General features: G+C 36.1%; 1 long non-coding RNA gene across 2 annotated transcripts; it reads right to left on the reverse strand.

Moving 5' to 3' along the window:
* Window positions 1–2,075: 2,075 nt before the first annotated feature.
* Window positions 2,076–8,872, reverse strand: LOC136250289 (uncharacterized). 2 transcript variants are annotated; one of them, XR_010698487.1, is made up of 3 exons: window positions 8,249–8,872; window positions 2,724–2,975; window positions 2,076–2,420 (listed from the first exon to the last, which is right to left on the reverse strand). It is a non-coding gene; the product is annotated as an uncharacterized lncRNA (long non-coding RNA). The 2 variants fall into 2 exon arrangements; XR_010698486.1 differs by lacking the exon at window positions 8,249–8,872 and adding an exon at window positions 7,105–7,773.
* Window positions 8,873–9,655: the final 783 nt, after the last annotated feature.

The raw sequence follows: 9,655 nt of genomic DNA on the forward strand, positions 1-9,655 counted from the left end.
ACATTTTTGTGAAAGAAGTAGGGTTGTATCTGTACCCAGTTTCCTACTATGCTTGACCGAATGCATCAGACAAGCAGTAGAAAATTCTTTCAAATAAGTTTTTAAAAATTGTGTAGCAACTTCACAAAAGCATTTTGGGTCAATCTGTAGGTACTTTTGGGCTTGATTTTACCCAACCAATACTGTCATGTCATTGTGAGGAGAAATAGAGACAGTTTTTTGGGTGATATTTTATCATGCGCAATGCCCACACCTCCATTATCCCTATACTATACAGTACTATCGTACTGTATGATACCATGGCCACTTGGGATTTGCCTGATATATATGCCCTCACCCTCAGGCCTGGCATATCCCTAGTGGCCATGATATAACTATTAAATATATGCTGTTTTAACAACTACGTATTCAAGGACTGCACATCACTATATAATACTACTATACACCCTTGACCATTGTAAAGATAAATGACCTCCTCTTGTCAATATCAAGACACACGGTAGTGTGTCGTGCGGCCAAGAAAGCCGGCGACCACACCGTGAGTATATTTACAGGAAGAAAGAAAACAGCTTTTTCACGCATGCATAGCTCCACGGCCCCTTCTCCAAAGCACACTATTTTTGCATTATAGCTGTCCTCCAGGTAGGGTACGTCAAGACATACGGTAGTGTGTCGTGCGGCCAAGAAAGCCGGCGACCACACCGTGAGTATATTTACAGGAAGAAAGAAAACAGCTTTTTCACGCATGCATAGCTCCATGGCCCCTTCTCCAAAGCACACTATTTTTGCATTATAGCTGTCCCCCAGGTAGGGTACGCCACACAGCAAATTAGATTAAATTCGCAACAGCTATTTGCGAGATATGAGCGTCCAAAATTTCGTTTTAATTTCTTCGTTTTTTTCTTCTTATGCCGTACGGGGGGGCTACGGGGGCTTCGATTTCTTTTCGCACACTTTGCAAAAATTGCTATAAAATGCAAACGTGTAACTCGATTGCCTCGATCTTTGGCACAAATTAAGAACGTGTAACGGTGGATTCACGTACCAAGTTTGTTGTAAGTCTGAGTAGTATTCAAGGAGTTATGGACGTTTATTCACGTAAAAACAGATCAAACTTCTGTCACGGCTACAGGGTAAACCAAGCATAGAAATAACTTGAAAATTGGTGTGTAGATAGGCTGATCATCGTAGCAGTGCCTTTTGATAGTATGAATAGCAATACAGTTACAGCGACAAAGTTATAAAGCAAAAACTAAGCAAGTGTAAAATCGCGGATCGAGATACTCTAATAGAGCAGTCACCACGGGGTAAAAAAGGTGTGCAAAAAATGTCGGAAAAAAAACTTACCAGAGTTCGAACCAGGGACCTCCATACCTAACATCTGCATCCTTAACCACTGAACCACTGCTACCTTGACTGATCACCTCACTTAATTTCTGCTTTATAAATGAAATTTCTAGTTGAAATCTGCTTATAGTCAAACGTTTGTAATTTCATAAATCTACCAATAGAAGTTCTAGACTGTTCTAGAACATTCTATGTATGTTCTATTAGAAGTCCTCAAAAAAAACGTGCACTCTATTAGAGTATTACAATAATATTATCAAATATTGAATTAAATCATGCAATGAAATACATTTGTAAGTCTGTCTTCAATAATCATCATTGTATCTACATAGAAAAGAAGAAATGTGAGTAAAGACAAACCTCAAAGTCAGCCATAGGCTGGTTTTGGGGCCTTGTAAAGTACAAAAAGGAGTGAAATCCACACAAAAACAGCCAAGCTGTGAAAAAATGGTGCGGCCTTAAAAAGCCTGGGTGAAAAAAGTTGTGAAATCAAAGGTGGCGGCCAAGAAATGGCTGCAATGATGTTAATGCTAAAAATTTTAATAATGACTGTGTGCATTGTTAAAATTTATTAGCATTAACATCATTGCAGCCATTTCTTGGCCGCCACCTTTGATTTCACAACTTTTTTCACCCAGGCTTTTTAAGGCCGCACCATTTTTTCACAGCTTGGCTGTTTTTGTGTGGATATATATATATATAAAATTATATTAAGTATAATTGCAATGCAACATATGTACATGTGTCAATCCACAAGGAATTCATAAAAATAGTGATCGTGTAATATAGAGCAGTTAGGAGCAACAAGTATGAAATATATCTGTGCATGCTGTTAAGTCATTTGCTCATTCCCTCAGTGTTTGGCGATTCCCACTTGCACATATTGATGGTGACTGACATAGTTGACCATCCACTTTGGGATTGTCTATAGCTATAGAGTTTAGTCCACGTGGCCACTTTGTTACAAAAATTGCAGCATCCCTTATCTTTTCTGTCGCATTCATTGTAGTATTGTAAACTGCACAATCAGCACACTCGTACTCTTGAAGACATGTCGTGTTAGTCCTAATGAGCTGTGTAATAGAATTAACATATAGATAATAACTAAACAGCTTTCTGTATGCATTTCTAGCTTACAGCCATGGAATATAATAATATGCATATATATCTATATATATATATATATTTTTATATAGAATGTGTTATTATTAATATACTCTCATTGGCATTAAATTTTTTCATGGTTTTAGTTAGTATTTGTAAGCGGTTATTATTGTAAATTTCTATGTGAATACAACTGAATCCTACACCATGCTTTTTTACAGTATATAGCTATATGTACATGTGCTGCATGTTTGTATGCAGAATAGGCTTACTTCAATTCTGTTAAACAGCACTGCTAGAGTATTCAAATATCTTGAATGTTCAATTATACTTTGAGCTAATTCAAGTTTGGAAGTAGAGTTTGAACACCTATCAGTAACAGTGAGCTGGTTCAGGTGACACAGCAAGTACTGCTTTAACTCCATAGCATATGTGAAGGCTTTACAAAAATAGGAAACATCTATTACAGGGTTTACTGTCTGTCCATTACTGCAACTGCAATTATTCAGTGGTTTGAGCTGACCCTGCAAAGCATATGGTGTTATTATGACACACAATTATACTGCATGAACTACTGACTATACAAACAGCTAGCTAAGTATATTAGTTTTAAAAATTACCATGATGTTTGTCCTAATCAGAAAAGCCTTGTAGCAAATACCAGTATTGTACAGGCTCTGTAAATCAGATGCCTCACTGAGCTGTCCACAATGAGCACTTTCTGCTCCACAGTTGCCATAGCTAACTATAGCAATGATAATAAGTAGCAGGCAACCTTGAAGCATCTTCAGATTGTGTCCACTTTACTGAACTCGCTAGGTATCTGAGGTTTTGTGACTGGCTGTATAATTGCAAAGGACAGGGCTCTTTATACTTTTGAATGCACAAGGTTACTAAGCAACCACTTTACAGTTGGCCATTTAAGTAACTTCCCTGAACAGCACCAGTTTGAAATGATACTGAGAACTATGCAGTAGATCATGTGACATTGCTACTACATGGACAGCATAGCATTCATAAAATATAGGATCCTCACAAAGAACTACCAAAGCTGTAGCTTTGTAAGCCCATAAGAAGTCACAACTTCAAGCTGGGTTATTTGTGTGACTGCATATAGTATATAACTATGTATACTAAAACACTTAATGCTGAATTTCTATAAAGTACAGTATAAAAAGATTTATTTGCTGTGCTGCTCATTGTTCATACCTTGGTTATATTTAACATCTCTACATGATTATAGATTTTCCTGTTATTATTACTGGTCCATAACAGTGTTTTGTAGCCAGCACTTAATCCTTTATAACCTTTTCCTAATCATTGATTATGTGCGGCAAGTACCATGGGCACAAAGAAGTAATTACAAAGTTAATTTGCAAACTGTTCTTTCTAGCTAGTATGCAACATCAGTTTGAAATTCAGTTATTCCAAAAGATTGTTATGCAAGTCAGGTGTGCAGCACATGCATGTGCTATATATATCTTTTGTAGGGATATGTGCATATTTGGCTTGCTGTTTATATAGCTTAATATGCTTATGATGATGCCACTACTGGTTGCTATGAGTTGTTTATACAGTGACAGTAATGTTGGTGACCATATTATAATTATGAATACGCTAACACTAATTAAACTAAGTGTGTATTGGATCACACTTTGTGTCTAAGTGTGAAATATTACTCATAATCAAGTCTACAACTATACAAACTGCTGGTTACTGTCTGTGGATCAAGTCATGCCTGTGGATCAAGCCACCACTGGCAGTCTGAATTTTTTCTGCATTTGACAATTTTACTACTACGTATGTTTCTGACTCTTTGTATGCTTCACAGGAATTTAGTGCAGGCCAGTGTGACCCATTAATAGGTACATACAGGTCTCCTAATTGAGAAATGGTTAGATGACTGGAAAAGAAAACTACTGCAAATTTATCCAACCAGAGGTCACCACATAGAATGATTTGCACAAGCACCAAATGTTGTCAAATTATGGATCCCTTGAATTGTGAATTCTGTATAGTTAAACCCCATCATGAGTAGGAGCATAAGATATCGTTATCAATGTTGAGGTACTACTGATTATAATGTGTTATAACCAAGATATCCGATATCCTACAAGTGCCAAAAGGTTTATGATAACAGTTGAATGTCTGACAAACTTCCTCTTTCTAACCATAATCGGATTTGGCAAGATGCCTATTGTCTGAGCTGTACATTATTGTTATTCTACTAATAATAACTATCAATTGGTTGCTAGGAGATGGGCAAATATATCAATGCTAATGTACTGAAACCTCATAAAAGCATGCAACTAGCTATACAAGAAATTTTTTGGCTGTGACAAACACTCAGGCTACTTGGCAGTGCAACAGACAAAGTGCGGTGCATTTGTCTATACAGTGTATTGGCATGTCCAGTCAACCAAGTGTTTACTGCAAGTTTGTCAGGAACTTTGTCCTGACACTGAAAAATTCTTATCATAAGCCCTAAGTTTAACTATGTAGCTTTTATCCCACACTTTGAAGCACTTGACTTCATAAACATTTGCTGAAATTGAGTAATTGGTTAATTTTATCGTACTTTTTATGACACGCTTCCATTTTACTTAACAATGTGATAATGAGGCTAGATAAACAAGTAAGTAGTGTATGGCATCGATATATTTGCTGTGTTTTGAGTTTTAGGATATATTATGGTTCACATTGCCTTAGATACAACTGAACGTGCTTTTTATAATAAAATTCTCATCTACTGATGTTTAACTTTTTCCATTTCCAGGGTTTAGCTAACTATTAAAAATTCCTAGTTTTTTAAACTTTGATGGAGGGCTTCAGTAGGATGGAAAGTATAATTAAACTTCAAATCTTTATCGTATTTATACTTGTATAGTAGTAGTAGTAGTAGTAGTAGTAGTAGTAGTAGTAGTAGTAGTAGTAGTAGTAGTAGTAGTAGTAGTAGTAGTAGTAGTAGTAGTAGTAGTAGTAGTAGTAGCCTATAATGAAGTAGTTTTTGCCACCTTGCAGAAGGCAGCCATTCTTGGAACAGTTGACGTTCTTAGGAATGTTAATTTGTGTATGATGTAGCTTAGGCTTTGGCTTGTTACATCATTACTATTGTCTGTACAATGTGTTGTACATGTAGAATTTCATTAAATCCGTAGTAGTAGTAGTAGTAGTTGCATGGCAAGTTTTCTCTTTGTGGACAAGTTGTCTTGCGGAGTTGATGGTTCACCACTATGAAGTGAATAATTTTGCATCCTGCCCAGAAGGGCTGTGCCAGGGGATAATTTGGCTGTACTGACCATCTACTCCTTAACAGTCAATAATGGCATCAGGTGAAGTGTTCCATGTCCATTGCATGGTTGGATTATAAGAAGGCATATGACTCTGTGTCCCACAATTGCTATATTGCTTACATATAGACAAATTTCATAAGGTTAACTGTTGTCATTATTTGTAGGTGTCAATGTCTAGAGTAACCTCTCCAAGTTTTACTGAAAAGAATAGCGCATATAGCTAAGTCATGAGATATGACATTTTGAAGTTGTAATTTTCTCATACATTGTCTATGAGAGAAACACCAGTTGCCCCTTCTTGGCAATCACACAAATCATGGGATCCAAAGAATGTCATACGTATCTTAAGATCTATATGCACTATCCATTTAAAATTTGGAGAGATTTTTGTTGACATTCACACCTACAATTATGTAAAATTGATATATGAATTCTTTGAAACTTTCAGTAGTTTCTCCATATGTTGAATACCTCATTTATGTGATTGCCCAGAAGGGGCTCCTTACATAGATATGTATGGTAAAATCACAAATTTCCATGTCATATCTTATGACATATATACGTATGCTATCCTTTCAAAGTTTGGAGAAGTTACTTCAGACATTATCAGCAAAAAATAATGGGAAATTCAGGTTGCTAGGAGCAACAGTATATTATGTGCTATAAAGCCTTATTATAAATTTGTCTATTGTATCAGTTTGACTCTGTTGTTGTTCGATGTATTGAGACTCTACTTTGTTTGTGGCGTACAACTCTATTTTTACAGATGCCAAGTTCTGACCCTACCAAATTGCTGTGAAATGTGGTATATTTCAAGGTTACACTCTTAGTCCCTTGTTATTCTGTATAGCTCTCAATCCTTTAAGTACATTGCTTGAGATCCTAGATACCCCACACTTGCCCCACACCACACCACACCCCAGACATCCCACGCTTAGCCACGGTGGGCTAGTGTGGTGACACCCCAGATATATCCACATGCATCATTAACTGTAAATAATTTAACAAGCCAGCCATACTAGCTTTGATACCAGTGACAGCAAACAGTCACAACTTTAATACTGAGAATATGATATATTACTGGTATTGATATATGCTTGGTTGACTTCACTAAGGAAAGTTTGTGTACTGTATATATATTAGGCGTGCACCTTGTTTATTCAAGACTGTAACCAAGGAAATAAAGTACCATAATATGATTTCACCTGGTGACCTTCACCATGCATATTGACTACCAGAAATTTTTAAGTTTTGAATGTACATCTTTTGTTAAGTTGTCACAATTCATGCAAGATGCTTAAACCCATCTGAACTCTTTAACATGTAAACCCTCAAACCCAGGTAGACTACAAATTCTCACATTGTATGGTCAACTGCTGAGGAATGGTTGTCCTCATAGAAGTTTCATCATCACACCCTCAGCCACTATATAATTGCAGTATATAGTCAGCATCACTACTAATCACTTTCTACCTCAAATAAATAAAGCTATATGTATATGAAGGGTGATTAGTGCCATAATTATGCCATATATTTGCATTATTGAGGTGAACTATTATGGTGTGGTGGGCTGCAGAGTAATGGTGATGTTGCTTATAATTACTGCCTTGTTATTATTAATTGTGTGATGTTTCCATTGCATGTGATATACACGGTATAGTTGTCATCATGATAAGTATGCAGTGTTTATTCTAGGATTTATTCTTTGGGAGGAATCAGGAATTCAGGGGGTGACCAGGTGAAAGTCTGTTATATAGTTGTCTAAGTTCACAACTATATAAAACAGTTGAAATAGTTGCCAATCTGGTTAGGCATTTAAGGCTCATGAGTGTTGATTTTTGTGAAGCCAGTGGTAGAGCTTGATGCATGAGTGCACGGTAGTGATGACATAATGATGTAGATGTCTTCCAAGAAATAATTTAAAACTTAGGGTGTTTGAAATTAAACTAGTGGGGCAAAAAAATTATTAATTTTCAACAAGTAGAATAGGGATCAAAGATTTGATTTTGAAAAAAACTGCGTAAACAAGAAGTAATAGGGATGATAATCCACAAAATTCTATGCATCATCAGTTCAAAGCAAGTTATTTGAATAGTGTACACTCAATTTGCGATTCCTATTTCAACATTTTAACAAAATTTAACCACAAGTTGAAATAGGAATCGCAAATTGAGTGTACACTATTCAAATAACTTGCTTTGAACTGATGATGCATAGAATTTTGTGGATTATCATCCCTATTACTTCTTGTTTACGCAGTTTTTTTCAAAATCAAATCTTTGATCCCTATTCTACTTGTTGAAAATTAATAATTTTTTTGCCCCACTAGTTTCATGATTTTTTTCATGTCCATGCACATGGACTACTTCTTAAATATACGTTCAACAGTACATGATTGTTTAATAAAGAAACCCATTGTAATATCAACTGGCAATAAACAATTACATAAATAAGTTTAATAAACAATTAGTTAACAATACAGTTAACAATACAGTAAACAATACCACTTTCCTTTGACGAGTGGATAAATCCACTAGTGTGACCGTTTACTGCAACGAAGCGGTGCGAAATCTCAACACGAGTAAAACACACGCTTGACAAAACGTGGTCGACTCCAATTAAAGTGCTGAGTATACGGAGTATCCCGCTTTTTATTTTTCAATCGCGTACGGAAGGGACACACCCCTTTTCAATTCGAAATTTACCAGTGTGTTCCAATAGCTTACAAGCCTTGTTATGTCGACTCTTAGCTGGTAAACAGCTGAAGAATATAATAGAAAGTATACACGAAAGGCGTACAGTAATAGTTTAAGTGACGAGGTGCGGGCCACACCCCCTTCACTGTCTCGTAATGAAGGAAGTCTAAAACCCGAGTTTCAGTGAACAATAGTTATGTTTAATGTTTAGTGTGATACAACTTGATGCATTTTAGTCCTGTGAGCTAAAGCAATGGAATTTTAAACAATTCTATATTATCATCTGTATGGCTTCTCGATCGAATGGCGTCTCGAAGAGTGATTCTTGCTCTATATCTCGCAATCGCATTAGAGAGGGAAGATTTTAATACCACACAGACCTGGGTACGAATGTTTTTTAAATACGCCATACGTTTTTAGGGCTGATATCTACTTTCTACGAGCTGTAGGCGCGCGAAACAAGAAAGAAAGAAGAAAGAAGAAAGAAAGAAGAAGATGGAGAATCTAACCATTTTCAAAATTTTAAAAAACACCTAAAACCATTTCCCTTACTTTTAATACTTGTTGGCTAGTGTTGTAAACACAAAAGAAAGGTCTAGAATGTTTTAGAAATAAAATTTAAAGCCCGGAAGGCTGCTTTTGGCGTGCGTTCTATTAGAGTGTTTTGAAAAATTTCTGCCTGATCCCTATTATGTACCACTACCGTGGTACATGATACTAGGGCATTTTCATGGTTATGACAAAACAAGAAGTTTTCTTTAATATCAGGCTTTCTGATATTATATCTGGGGGGTAGTTGGGATGGCTGTGCATGCCATTTTGAAAGTAGAAATTTTACAATATTATATACACTGTTTGAGATGGAATTTAATGATAATTTTGAGAGTTAAGCATGCTTTTTTTCTATATTTGGGCTCTCAGTTATCAAATAGCCATCACTATAATATATAATGAGAGCACTTTAAGATTTGCATTTGCAATTTTTAACCTGGGAGAATTTTACATACTAACCACTGTCAGATTGAATCTCAGAGCATTTTTGATAAGTTTATAGTGTGTCATTGTTAAACCTCAGTATAGTGTAGTAGTCACTCACAATTTAAGGGAGTGAGACTGAGATTTTAGGGGGGGGAAGAAGTTCCCCCCTAACAGCCCTAGAATAAACACTGTAAGTATGTATACTTTGATATAGACCATGATACCATTATCATGCAG

Source organism: Dysidea avara, chromosome 3 (genome assembly GCF_963678975.1).
Source record: "Dysidea avara chromosome 3, odDysAvar1.4, whole genome shotgun sequence".
NCBI lineage: Eukaryota > Metazoa > Porifera > Demospongiae > Dictyoceratida > Dysideidae > Dysidea > Dysidea avara.